A 15,198-nucleotide genomic window follows, 5' to 3' on the forward strand; every position below is an offset into this window, starting at 1 on the left:
CAACTCTCTTGTGTTTATCCTTGCTCTGCACCCCGGCGTCTGGCTTCGCCCTTGACCACCTCCCACTCTGTCACATGTTTCAGGTCCTGTTTGTAACCAGGTTAGTAACCCGGCATTTTGTTCAGTTCCCTTGCTGCTGTGTGCAGCGTTTCCCACAGCAGTATTACCCGGGAGTCGTGACACAGGGGATGACATGTATAGTTGTGTGTCATCAGCATAAAGATGGTACTGAAAGCCAAATCTGCTGATGGTCTGTACAATTGGGGCCATGTAGAGAGAGAAGAGAAGGAGGCAAAGGACTGAAGTACCCCAACAGTGAGAAGAAGAGGGGAAGAAGTGAAGCCAGCGAACCAGGCACTGAAGGAGCGGTTAGAAAGATAGGATGAGAACCAGGAGAGAGCAGTGTCTTTAATGCCTAGTGACTGGAGCTAAGAGAGTAGGAAATGGTGGTCAACAGTATCAAAAGCTGCAGAGAGGTTGAAAAGAATGAGCAGAGAGTGGTCACCGTTACATTTTGCTGTCAGAAGGTGATTGGTCACTTTTATGAGTGCAGTTTCTGTTGAATGTAGGGGCCAGAAGCCGTACTGTGAAGGGTCTAGGAGGGAATGAATGGAGAGGTAACGGGTAAGGCGGGAGTAGACAAGGCGCTCCTAGAGTTTAGAGATGAAGGGGAGATTGGAGACTAGTCTATACTTGTTTGTGCAGGATGGGTCAAGGGCAGGTTTCTTTAATAATGGAGTAATGATAGAGTGTTTGAAGGAGTATGGGAAAATGCCAGAGGAGAGGGAGAGATTAAAGATTGTAGTTAGGTGAGTAGTGATGACTGGAGAGAGAGATTGGAAGAGTTGTGAGGGAATGGGATCAGCAGTGCATGCAGTATGACTGGAGCCTGGAGACTTCTTCTTCTTCTGTGATGGGATCAAATGTGGAGAGTGAGCCAGGGGGAAATGCAGGGCTGTTTTACTCTGTGCTTGGAGGATCTGAGGGTGAGGGGAGCTACTTGGTCAAGGGTGCTTCTGTCATTGTGGTGGTGTACAGCCAGATCAGGGAAATAGGAGATTGGGGACAGTGATGAGTGTAGGGAGTCTGAAAGTGTATGAGGGTTAATGGTATGTAGATTTCTGAATGTGTGGTAGATAGGCGTGTGCTGGGGTGGGCGAGGAATTGTGAGCCTGAAGGAGAGAATGTTGTGGTCAGAGAGGGGAAGTGGTGAGTTATTTAGGTAGGAGATTGAACAGAGCCAGACAAAGACCAGGTCAAGGGTGTTACCATCTTTGTGTGTCTCAGAGGTTGAGAGCTGTGAAAGGCAGAGAGAAGTGGCTAGAAATAGAAGCTGGAATGCAGATGTGGTAGTGGCACTGTTATTGGGGATGTTGAAGTCTCCCAGGATAAGTGTTGGTAGTTCTGAGGACATGAAATGTGGCCTCCTCTTCCTCAGCCTTCTTTACTACACATGAAAGAACAGCGTGCACAACCCAGCATGCACGACAACAGTGGTGGTCAGCCACAAACCAATGTCAAAATAAAAAAGGGGAGAAGCCAGCGCTGCTTAAGGTCAGAACGCAATACATAAAGTGCATATGAACATATTAATTTCTAACTGTAATTCCAAATGAGACATTTAGCAAACAATTGATCAATTTTTTGAGCCACCCCACCATGCCAAGGCATTCTCAAATGCGTTCTGACCATAAGCATCACTGGCTTCTCCCCTTTTTATTTTGACATTGGTTTGTGGCTGACCACCACTTTCTTTTGCCGTGCGCGCTGGGTTATGTGTTATGATAGGCAATTCAGTAACACAATGTACATAGCGATCAGAGCACATACAGTGATCTGACAATAACCCAAAATAATAGAACGAGCTCTGAGACGTGGAAACTCTGTAGACCGCAATTCCTGATCCTCTCCAAACACAACTAGAGGCAGCTGTGGATTGCGCCTAATGCTCCCTATGCAACTCGGCACAGCCTGAGAAACTAACTAGCCTGAAGATAGAAAAATAAGCCTACCTTGCCTCAGAGAAATACCCCAAAGGAAAAGGCAGCCCCCCACATATAATGACTGTGAGTAAGATGAAAAGACAAACGTAGGGATGAAATAGATTCAGCAAAGTGAGGCCCGATATTCTAGACAGAACGAGGATAGGAAAGATAACTTTGCGGTCTACACAAAACCCTAAAGAAAACCACGCAAAGGGGGCAAAAAGACCCTCCGTACCGAACTAACGGCACGGAGGTACACCCTTTGCGTCCCAGAGCTTCCAGCAAAACAAATAGACAAGCTGGACAGAAAAAATAGCAACAAATAGCAAAGAAGCACTTAGCTATGCAGAGCAGCAGGCCACAGGAATGATCCAGAGAAACACAAGTCCAACACTGGAACATTGACAGGAAGCATGGATCAAAGCATCAGGTGGAGTTAAGTAGAGAAGCAGCTAACGACCTCACCAGATCACCTGAGGGAGGAAACTCAGAAGCTGCAGTACCACTTTCCTCCACAAACGGAAGCTCCCAGAGAGAATCAGCCGAAGTACCACTTGTGACCACAGGAGTGAACTCTGCCACAGAATTCACAACAGTACCCCCCCCTTGAGGAGGGGTCACCGAACCCTCACCAGAGCCCCCAGGCCGACCAGGATGAGCCACATGAAAGGCACGAACAAGATCGGGAGCATGGACATCAGAGGCAAAAACCCAGGAATTATCTTCCTGAGCATAACCCTTCCATTTAACCAGATACTGGAGTTTCCGTCTTGAAACACGAGAATCCAAAATCTTCTCCACAATATACTCCAATTCCCCCTCCACCAAAACCGGGGCAGGAGGCTCAACAGATGGGACCATAGGTGCCACGTATCTCCGCAACAATGACCTATGGAATACGTTATGTATGGGAAAAGAATCTGGAAGGGTCAGACGAAAAGACACAGGATTAAGAACCTCAGAAATCCTATACGGACCAATAAAACGAGGTTTAAACTTAGGAGAGGAAACCTTCATAGGAATATGACGAGAAGATAACCAAACCAGATCCCCAACACGAAGTCGGGGACCCACACGGCGTCTGCGATTAGCGAAAAGTTGAGCCCTCTCCTGGGACAAGGTCAAATTGTCCACTACCTGAGTCCAAATCTGCTGCAACCTGTCCACCACAGTATCCACACCAGGACAGTCCGAAGACTCAACCTGTCCTGCAGAGAAACGAGGATGGAACCCAGAATTGCAGAAAAACGGCGAAACCAAGGTAGCCGAGCTGGCCCGATAATTAAGGGCGAACTCAGCCAAAGGCAAAAAGGACACCCAGTCATCCTGATCAGCAGAAACAAAGCATCTCAGATATGTTTCCAAGGTCTGATTGGTTCGTTCGGTCTGGCCATTAGTCTGAGGATGGAAAGCCGAGGAAAAAGACAAGTCAATGCCCATCCTACCACAAAAGGCTCGCCAAAACCTCGAAACAAACTGGGAACCTCTGTCAGAAACAATATTCTCTGGAATGCCATGCAAACGAACCACATGCTGGAAGAACAAAGGCACCAAATCAGAGGAGGAAGGCAATTTAGACAAGGGTACCAGATGGACCATCTTAGAAAAGCGATCACAGACCACCCAAATGACTGACATCTTTTGAGAAACGGGGAGGTCAGAAATAAAATCCATAGAGATATGTGTCCAAGGCCTCTTCGGGACCGGCCAGGGCAAAAGCAACCCACTGGCACGAGAACAGCAGGGCTTAGCCCGAGCACAAATCCCACAGGACTGCACAAAAGTACGCACATCCCGCAACAGAGAGGGCCACCAAAAGGATCTAGCCACTAACTCTCTGGTACCAAAGATTCCAGGATGACCAGCCAACACCGAACAATGAAGTTCAGAGATAACTCTATTCGTCCACCTATCAGGGACAAACAGTTTCTCCGCTGGGCAACGATCAGGTTTATTAGCCTGAAATTTTTGCAGCACCCGCCGCAAATCAGGGGAGATGGCAGACACAATTACTCCTTCCTTGAGGATACCCGCCGGCTCAGATTAACCCGGAGAGTCGGGCACAAAACTCCTAGACAGAGCATCCGCCTTCACATTTTTAGAGCCCGGAAGGTACGAAATCACAAAGTCAAAACGGGCAAAAAACAACGACCAACGAGCTTGTCTAGGATTCAAGCGCTTGGCAGACTCGAGATAAGTCAAGTTCTTATGATCAGTCAATACCACCACGCGATGCTTAGCTCCTTCAAGCCAATGACGCCACTCCTCGAATGCCCACTTCATGGCCAGCAACTCTCGGTTGCCCACATCATAATTTCGCTCAGCAGGCGAAAACTTCCTGGAAAAGAAAGCGCATGGTTTCATCACTGAGCAACCAGAACCTCTCTGTGACAAAACAGCCCCTGCTCCAATCTCAGAAGCATCAACCTCGACCTGGAACGGAAGAGAAACATCTGGTTGACACAACACAGGGGCAGAAGAAAAACGACGCTTCAACTCTTGAAAAGCTTCCACAGCAGCAGAAGACCAATTGACCAAATCAGCACCCTTCTTGGTCAAATCGGTCAATGGTTTGGCAACACTAGAAAAATTGCAGATGAAGCGACGATAAAAATTAGCAAAGCCCAGGAACTTTTGCAGACTTTTCAGAGATGTCGGCTGAGTCCAATCATGGATGGCTTGGACCTTAACCGGATCCATCTCGATAGTAGAAGGGGAAAAGATGAACCCCAAAAATGAAACCTTCTGCACACCAAAGAGACACTTTGATCCCTTCACAAACAAAGAATTAGCACGCAGGACCTGAAAAACCGTTCTGACCTGCTTCACATGAGACTCCCAATCATCCGAGAAGATCAAAATGTCATCCAAGTACACAATCAGGAATTTATCCAGGTACTCACGGAAGATGTCATGCATAAAGGATTGAAACACTGATGGAGCATTGGCAAGTCCGAACGGCATCACTAGATACTCAAAATGACCCTCGGGCGTATTAAATGCAGTTTTCCATTCATCGCCTTGCCTGATTCTCACCAGATTATACGCACCACGAAGATCTATCTTAGTGAACCAACTAGCCCCCTTAATCCGAGCAAACAAATCAGATAACAATGGCAAGGGGTACTGAAATTTAACAGTGATCTTATTAAGAAGGCGGTAATCTATACACGGTCTCAGTGAACCAACCTTCTTGGCTACAAAAAAGAACCCTGCTCCTAATGGCGACGATGATGGGCGAATATGCCCCTTCTCCAGGGATTCCTCCACATAACTGCGCATAGCGGTGTGCTCAGGCACGGATAAATTAAACAGTCAACCTTTTGGGAATTTACTACCAGGAATCAAATTGATAGCACAATCACAATCCCTATGCGGAGGCAGGGCATCGGACTTGGGCTCATCAAATACATCCCGGTAATCAGACAAGAACTCTGGAACTTCAGAAGGGGTGGATGACGAAATTGACAGAAATGGAACATTACCATGTACCCCCTGACAACCCCAGCTGGACACCAACATGGAATTCCAATCCAATACCGGATTATGGGCTTGTAGCCATGGCAACCCCAACACGACCACATCATGCAGATTATGCAACACCAGAAAGCGAATAACCTCCTGATGTGCAGGAGCCATGCACATGGTCAGCTGGGTCCAGTATTGAGGCTTATTCTTGGCCAAAGGTGTAGCATCAATTCCTCTCAATGGAATAGGACACTGCAAGGGCTCCAATAAAAACCCACAACGTTTAGCATAATCCAAGTCCATCAAATTCAGGGCAGCGCCTGAATCCACAAACGCCATGACAGAATACGACGACTGTTGTGAATTCTGTGGCTGAGTTCACTTCTGTGGTCACAAGTGGTATTGCAGTCTCTGGGCTTCCTCCCTCAGGTGTTTTGGTGAGCTCGTTGGCTGCCTTGCTATTTAGCTCCACCTGAGTCTGTCTTCCTTGCTCCTTGTCAATGTTCCAGTGTTGGATCTGAGCTACTGCATCTTTCCTTGGGCCTGCTGCTCTGCTAGATAAGTGCTTCTAGTTTGTTTTCTGTTTTTTCTGTCCAGCTTGCTATTATCTTTTGCTGGAAGCTCTGAGAAGCAAAGGGGTGCACCGCCGTGCTGTTAGTTCGGCACGGTGGGTCTTTTTGCCCCTTTGCGTGGTTTTCGTTTTAGGGTTTTTTGTAGACTGCATAGTTCTCTTTGCTATCCTCGCTCTGTCTAGAATATCGGGCCTCACTTTGCTGAATCTATTTCATTCCTACGTTTGTCTTTTCATCTTGCTAACAGTCATTATATGTGGGGGGCTGCCTATTCCTTTGGGGTATTTCTCTGAGGTAAGTCAGGCTTGTATTTCTATCTGCAGGCTAGTCAGCTCCTCAGGCAGTGTCGAGTTGCATAGGTAGTTATAGGCGCAATCCACTGCTGCTTATAGTTGTGTGAGGATAGATCAGGTACTGCAGTCTACAGAGATTCCACGTCTCAGAGCTCGTCCTATTGTTTTTGGTTATTGCCAGATCTCTGTATGTGCGCTGATTACTGCACGCTGTGTTGCCTGATTGCCAGCCATAACAGTACAAGGAGCCAATCCAATGATTTCCAATAGAGGGAAAAAAAAAATCCTGACATCATTTTTTTTTCTTAGCTCTGTCTTCAGTCTTTTTTTTCCCCTAGACATTAGAGTGCTTCAGGACACAGCTGTGGACATGGATATTCAGGCTCTGTGCTCCTCAATGGATAATCTCGTTGTAAATGTACAAAAGATTCAAGATACTATTGATCAGAAATCGATGCTAGAACCAAGAATTCCGATTCCTGATTTGTTTTTTGGTGACAGAACTAAGTTCCTGAGCTTCAGAAATAATTGTAAGCTATTTTTGGCCTTGAAACCTCATTCTTCTGGTAATCCTATTCAACAGGTTTTGATTATTATTTCTTTTTTGCGCGGCGACCCACAGGACTGGGCGTTTTCTCTTGCACCAGGAGATTCTGCATTGAGTAATGTTGATGCTTCTGAGATTGGTGCAGGGGCGGTTTTGTCACAGAGAGGTTCTGGTTGCTCAGTGTTCAAACCATGTGCTTTCTTTTCCAGGAAATTTTCTGCTGCTGAGCGTAATTATGATGTGGGCAACCGAGAGTTGCTGGCCATGAAGTGGGCATTCGAGGAGTGGCGTCATTGGCTTGAGGGTGCTAGGCATCGCGTGGTGGTTTTGACTGATCATAAGAACCTTACTTATCTTGAGTCTGCCAAGCGTTTGAATCCTAGACAGGCCCGTTGGTCGTTATTTTTTGCTCGTTTTGATTTTGTGGTTTCGTACCTTCCGGGCTCTAAAAATGTGAAGGCGGATGCTCTGTCTAGGAGTTTTGTGCCCGATTCTCCGGGGTTATCTGAGCCGGCGAGTATCCTCAAGGAAGGAGTCATTGTGTCTGCCATCTCCCCTGATTTGCGGAGAGTGTTGCAGAAATTTCAGGCTAATAAACCTGATCGTTGTCCGGCCGAGAAACTGTTCGTCCCTGATAGGTGGACTAGTAAAGTTATCTCTGAACTTCATTGTTCGGTGCTGGCCGGTCATCCAGGAATCTTTGGTACCAGGGAGTTGGTTGCTAGATCCTTCTGGTGGCCATCTCTGTCACGGGATGTGCGTGCTTTTGTGCAGTCCTGTGGAATTTGTGCTAGGGCTAAGCCCTGCTGTTCACGTGCCAGTGGGTTGCTTTTGCCCTTGCCGGTCCCGAAGAGGCCTTGGACACATATTTCGATGGATTTCATTTCTGACCTTCCCGTTTCTCAAAAAATGTCGGTCATTTGGGTGGTCTGTGATCGCTTTTCTAAAATGGTCCATCTGGTGCCCTTGGTTAAATTGCCTTCCTCCTCTGATTTGGTGCCTTTGTTCTTTCAGCATGTGGTTCGTTTACATGGCATTCCTGAGAATATTGTTTCTGACAGAGGTTCCCAGTTTGTCTCGAGGTTCTGGCGAGCCTTTTGTGGTAGGATGGGCATTGACCTATCTTTTTCCTCGGCCTTCCATCCTCAGACTAATGGCCAGACCGAACGAACCAATCAGACCTTGGAAACATATCTGAGATGTTTTGTTTCCGCTGACCAGGATGATTGGGGGTCATTTTTGCCGTTGGCTGAGTTCGCCCTTAATAATCGGGCCAGCTCGGCTACCTTGGTCTCTCCATTTTTCTGCAATTCTGGGTTCCATCCTCGTTTCTCTTCAGGACAGGTTGAGTCTTCGGACTGTCCTGGTGTGGATTCTGTGGTGGACAGGTTGCAGCAGATCTGGACTCAGGTAGTGGACAATTTGACCTTGTCCCAGGAGAAGGCTCAGCTTTTCGCTAATCGCAGACGCCGTGTGGGACCCCGACTTCGTGTTGGGGATCTGGTTTGGTTATCTTCTCGTCATATTCCTATGAAGGTTTCCTCTCCTAAATTTAAACCTCGTTTTATTGGTCCGTATAGGATTTCTGAGATTCTCAATCCGGTGTCTTTTCGTCTGACCCTCCCAGACTCCTTTTCCATACATAATGTATTCCATAGGTCGTTGTTGAGGAGATACGTGGCACCTATGGTTCCATCTGTGGAGCCTCCTGCCCCTGTTTTGGTGGAGGGGGAATTGGAGTATATTGTGGAGAAGATTTTGGATTCTCGTGTCTCTAGACGGAGACTCCAGTATCTGGTCAAATGGAAGGGTTATGCTCAGGAAGATAATTCCTGGGTTTTTGCCTCTGATGTCCATGCCCCAGATCTTGTTCGTGCCTTTCATGTGGCTCATCCTGGTCGGCCTGGGGGTTCTGGTGAGGGTTCGGTGACCCCTCCTCAAGGGGGGGTACTGTTGTGAATTCTGTGGCTGAGTTCACTTCTGTGGTCACAAGTGGTATTGCAGTCTCTGGGCTTCCTCCCTCAGGTGTTTTGGTGAGCTCGTTGGCTGCCTTGCTATTTAGCTCCACCTGAGTCTGTCTTCCTTGCTCCTTGTCAATGTTCCAGTGTTGGATCTGAGCTACTGCATCTTTCCTTGGGCCTGCTGCTCTGCTAGATAAGTGCTTCTAGTTTGTTTTCTGTTTTTTCTGTCCAGCTTGCTATTATCTTTTGCTGGAAGCTCTGAGAAGCAAAGGGGTGCACCGCCGTGCTGTTAGTTCGGCACGGTGGGTCTTTTTGCCCCTTTGCGTGGTTTTCGTTTTAGGGTTTTTTGTAGACTGCATAGTTCTCTTTGCTATCCTCGCTCTGTCTAGAATATCGGGCCTCACTTTGCTGAATCTATTTCATTCCTACGTTTGTCTTTTCATCTTGCTAACAGTCATTATATGTGGGGGGCTGCCTATTCCTTTGGGGTATTTCTCTGAGGTAAGTCAGGCTTGTATTTCTATCTGCAGGCTAGTCAGCTCCTCAGGCAGTGTCGAGTTGCATAGGTAGTTATAGGCGCAATCCACTGCTGCTTATAGTTGTGTGAGGATAGATCAGGTACTGCAGTCTACAGAGATTCCACGTCTCAGAGCTCGTCCTATTGTTTTTGGTTATTGCCAGATCTCTGTATGTGCGCTGATTACTGCACGCTGTGTTGCCTGATTGCCAGCCATAACAGACGACAAGGAGCATATCAAGGTAACGGACAGAAGAAATTTTGACTGTACAGTACCAATGGCGGCAGACCTAGCGAACCGCTTAGTGCGCTTAGGACAATCAGAGATAGCATGAGTGGAATCACCACAGTAGAAACACAGCCCATTCAGACGTCTGTGTTCTTGCCGTTCAACTCTGGTCATAGTCCTATCGCACTGCATAGGCTCAGGTTTAATCTCAGGTAATACCGCCAAATGGTACACAGATTTACGCTCACGCCAGCGTCGACCGATCTGAATGGCCAAAGACATAGACTCATTCAAACCAGCGGGCATAGGAAATCCCACCATGACATCCTTAATTGCTTCAGAGAGACCCTTTCTGAAAATGGCTGCAAGCGCAGATTCATTCCATTGAGTGAGCACGGACCATTTTCTAAATTTCTGGCAATATAGCTCTATCTCATCCTGAGCCTGACAAAGAGCCAGCAAATTTTTTTCTGCCTGATCTACTGAATTAGGCTCATCGTACAGCAATCCAAGCGCCAGAAAAAACGCATCGATATCACTCAATGCAGGATCTCCTGACGCAAGAGAAAATGCCCAGTCCTGAGGGTCGCCACGCAAAAAAGAAATGACGATCCTAACCTGTTGCGCTGGGTCACCAGAGGAGCGAGGTTTCAAAGCCAGAAACAGTTTACAATTATTCTTGAAACTCAGAAATTTAGTTCTATCTCCAAAAAACAAATCTGGAATAGGAATTCTCGGTTCTAACAAAGAATTCTGAACCACAAAATTTTGAATATCTTGAACTCTTGCCGTGAGTTGATCTACACATGAAGACAGACCTTTAATGTCCATTGTAACACCTGTGTCCTGAACCACCCAAATGTCTAGGGGAAAAAAAAGACAAATCACAGTGCAAAGGAAAAAAAATGGTCTCAGAACTTCTTTTTTCCCTCTATTGAGAATCATTAGTACTTTTGGCTTCCTGTACTGTTATGATAGGCAATTCAGTAACACAATGTACATAGCGATCAGAGCACATACAGTGATCTGACAATAACCCAAAATAATAGAACAAGCTCTGAGACGTGGAAACTCTGTAGACCGCAATTCCTGATCCTCTCCAAACACAACTAGAGGCAGCTGTGGATTGCGCCTAACGCTCCCTATGCAACTCGGCACAGCCTGAGAAACTAACTAGCCTGAAGATAGAAAAATAAGCCTACCTTGCCTCAGAGAAATACCCCAAAGGAAAAGGCAGCCCCCCACATACAATGACTGTGAGTAAGATGAAAAGACAAACGTAGGGATGAAATAGATTCAGCAAAGTGAGGCCCGATATTCTAGACAGAACGAGGATAGGAAAGATAACTTTGCGGTCTACACAAAACCCTAAAGAAAACCACGCAAAGAGGGCAAAAAGACCCTCCGTACCGAACTAACGGCACGGAGGTACACCCTTTGTGTCCCAGAGCTTCCAGCAAAACAAATAGACAAGCTGGACAGAAAAAATAGCAACAAATAGCAAAGAAGCACTTAGCTATGCAGAGCAGCAGGCCACAGGAATGATCCAGAGAAACACAAGTCCAACACTGGAACATTGACAGGAAGCATGGATCAAAGCATCAGGTGGAGTTAAGTAGAGAAGCAGCTAACGACCTCACCAGATCACCTGAGGGAGGAAACTCAGAAGCTGCAGTACCACTTTCCTCCACAAACGGAAGCTCCCAGAGAGAATCAGCCAAAGTACCACTTGTGACCACAGGAGTGAACTCTGCCACAGAATTCACAACAGTTATGCACGCCATTCTTTCTGTGTTCATTGTGATTGATCTAGGCTGCTGTACACACATACAGCAGCCCTGCCCTAGGCTCTGTTTGATTGTGAACCTGTGTCTGGGCCTGTCTTACTCTTCATCTGTGGTGCTGGTTAGGCACTGTGGAGGTTAAATCTGAAATATCTATGTCCGCACCTGGTCAACCTTTTTCTGCTCTTGCCCTTTCTGGCGCCATGAGAGTGATTGAGAAACGCTTCAGGTACAATTTGCATTTAATGTGGTCTTGCTTTTAATACATTTAGGAGGCCGCGATGGCACAGCGAATATAAAAAATGTAGAGTAGGACTGCCCCATTTGAGAATGCCTTGGCGTGGCAGGGTGGCTCAAAAATTTGATCAATTGCTTGCTAAATGTCTCATTTTGAAATACAGTTAGAAATTAATATGTGCATATGCATTTTATGTATTGTGCTCTGACCATAAGCAGTGCTGGCTTCTCCCCTTTTTTATTTTAACAGTATGTGCATCATCACGATGAAGATACAGTTGACTACAATGGTGGATAAGGGAGCCACCATGTCCCAACTCCACATTCAACCTGTCTTAGTGCAGAAAGCACAATGATGCTCCTAGATTGTGCCTGCTGTGTGGAGTCTCAGTCCACACTACAGAGAGTAGTTGTTATGATACGGTGGTCTAGGAGCAACATGGAACGAGCTCTGAAGGAAGTGGTAACTGTACTGACCGCAGTCCCTAAGCTCAACACAACACTAGAAGTAGCCGTGGAATGCTCCTAACTCTCCCTAGGCATCTCGTCACAGCCTAAGAGCTAACTACCCCTAAAGAAAGAAGCAGGAAAGCTATCTTGCCTCAGAGAAAATCCCCAAGGGATAGATTAGCCCCCCACAAATAATGACTGTGAGTGGAGAGGGAAAAGACATACACAGAATGAAACCAGGATGAGCACAAGAGGCCAGTCTAGCTAAATAGATAGGACAGGATGGAATACTGTGCGGTCAGTATAAAACACTACAAAAATCCATGCAGAGTTTACAAAAAATCTCCACACCTGACTAAAGGTGTGGAGGGCAAATCTGCCTCCCAGAGCTTCCAGCAAGACAGAATTAATTCACACTGATAAGCTGGATGAACATAGAAAGCACAGAATGGATAAGTCCACAATCTATGGACAGAAAAGAGCAAGCAAAAACTTAGCTCAGCTGAACTGGTCAGGATAACAGGGAACTCCAAAGAGATGTGAATCCAACCAGGAACCATTTACAAGTGGCACTGGCTGAAGAAAGAGCCAGGCCTAAATAGCCGAGCAGAAGAGACGATAAGTGGAGGCAGCTGATGACAGCTAACTCCAAGGAGCAGCCACACCACTAGAAACCACAAGAGGGAGCCCAAGAGCAGAACTCACAAAAGTGCCACTTACAACCACCAGAGGGAGCCCAAGAGCGGAATTCACAACAGTAGTACACTGTGGAAATGGTGTTATTTGAGTTTTTTTTTTTTAAATTATTTTGTAAGTCATTACTTGTGGAGGGCACTTTGGGCATTATACTGTAAGGGGAGCTGTGGAGGCCATGATACAATATGGGACTGTGGTGGCATCACACTTTGTGAGGGGTTGTGGTGACCATAATGCTGTGTTGGAGGGTGTAGGGCTCTATACTATGTGGGGGACTGTTATGTCACCATACTATATGAGGAGCTGTAGAGTCATATTGATAGGAGTGCTGTGGGGGCATCATACTGTGTTGGGAGCTGTGAAATTATCATACTACAATTTCTGTGAACTTGTGACAATACACGTCCTTTTCCATGTGTTTACAAGTTGGAAGTTATGCCTTTCTGAAACTGTACCTTTGTGTCTCTGTCACTGCTTACTCCACCAACTTTTTTTGCAGGGAGGGGGATCCAATACGGTCTTCTGCTATAGGCCTGATGATTAATACTTATGTCCCTGCTCCAGCGTTATTTGTCCACAGATACCCACAGAAAATAATAAAAAGCAATGAATTCAGCACGGTGTCCATAAATGTGGCAGCACTTGAGAACTAAGGAACATTATAAGATTGTGGAATCAAAGGGTCGATGCCAAAAGCAGCTCCAAAGCAAGAACACATCAACTTGGACATTGAATGTCCTTGTGTAGGACAATGGGGCCATTAATGATAATCTGCCTCTGCTACTTCAAGTGCTCTGAGTAATTTTAGAGTTTGGTTTCACAAATTGTTAATGGAGTTGTAATGTTCACTAAGAGACATAAATCATGGGTTGGGGGCAAGGACAAGGAACCTTCAACGAATACAATTTTACCGATGTAATGTTATAGTCTACTAAGTGGTGCTGCACCTGTTGACATCATTCCATTCATTATAAGAACTAAATAAGTTATTTTTTATATTTACATGTTGAAGTGGAAATTTTTTTGAACGTACCAGTTGGCCCATGAATGTTATCTAGAATGCTGAAACGTATATGACAGCACAACAGCTACAGTATAATAAAATGTTTTTTATCAATTTTAAGTAATTATATTTCTATATGCGCTTAAAAGGTTGTCAGTAACCTATCATTGGACTAAATTATTTTCTCTTTATGATAATGCTATATACAGTATGTGCATTCAACTATGGCTATGTACGCACCACATTTTTGCCCTTTGTTTAGCGTGCATGTGTGTGCCACAAAGCTTTATTGCCAATTGGAGGGAAAAAAATATCTGGGTTACCAGGACACATTAGTATACTATAAAAGTATATATATAAATGACATAGAGAAATAAACTACGATTTTCCATGCTGCAGGGTCCAGTAAAAAAAACAAATCATACCCCCCAGGAGCCAATATCTTTCTTAGCATGTAAGTCTTTGCCTGACGCACGCCCTGACCTAACATCTGTCACAGCCTTCATTTAAAATATACAATACTTTGCGAGTTGTTCCCAGTGTACACATTAAACGGAGACCATAAAACGTGGTGGTATGCACTTGGTAACGGGTTCTCTTGTCTGTAACTCACTGTTCACCAGGATTAATAATAGAAGACAAAAAATGTTCACCTTTGGTTTCTGAGTTAGACCAAATGCAAAAATCCAAAGGCGGAATTTGACTGCCAAATCAAGTCACAATCGAATCAAAACATTGTTTCCAAAATATTCCATATTCTGTGAGTAAAGATCCTAAACCTATACAATGTGATAGTAGGGACATTTCCCATCAACTTTTTCACTCTTTTTACTGCATACGTGGGTAAAAATGTCTATTATACAGTATGTTGAACAGAGGCTGTGATGGATGCCGTACAGGAGTGGTATCTGTTATTCGAAGACTTCCACTTGCAAAGTTTTTAACCTCACCCCATGGGGTAGATTTGGCATTTTTATGGCTGAAGTAAACATTTAGGAATGTTGAACATGTATGTCTAGAACAAAGGCGGGCAATTAATTTTCCTGAGGAGCCACAAGGGGGACCGTGACTGTTGTGGAGGGCTGAACCAATAGGCTGAAATTAATTCTGCTCAATATTAATCACCTTAAGCTCCGAGGGTGGTTTGCAAGTTAATGGTTGGGCCAATTTTTACAATTCTGACCACTGTCCCTTTATGAGGTTATAACTCTGGAACGCTTCAACGGATCTTGGCGATTCTGACATTGTTTTCTCGTTATATATTGTACTTCATGATAGTGGTAAAATTTATTCGATATAACGTGCGTTTATTTGTGAAAAAACGGAAATTTGGCAAAATTTTGAAAATTTTGCAATTTTTCAACTTTGAATTTTTATGCCCTTAAATCACAGAGATATGTCACACAAAATAATTAATAAGTAACATTTCCCACATGTCTACTTTACATCAGCACAA

General features: G+C 45.3%; 1 protein-coding gene across 1 annotated transcript in view; it reads right to left on the reverse strand.

Annotated features, from left to right (window-relative positions):
• The window catches only part of RORA (RAR related orphan receptor A), a 562,535-nt gene that overhangs the window by 217,385 nt on the left and 329,952 nt on the right, over positions 1 to 15,198 (reverse strand). The window lies entirely within an intron of this gene.

The sequence above is a fragment of the Ranitomeya imitator genome, chromosome 4, assembly GCF_032444005.1.
Source record: "Ranitomeya imitator isolate aRanImi1 chromosome 4, aRanImi1.pri, whole genome shotgun sequence".
Classification (NCBI taxonomy): domain Eukaryota; kingdom Metazoa; phylum Chordata; class Amphibia; order Anura; family Dendrobatidae; genus Ranitomeya; species Ranitomeya imitator.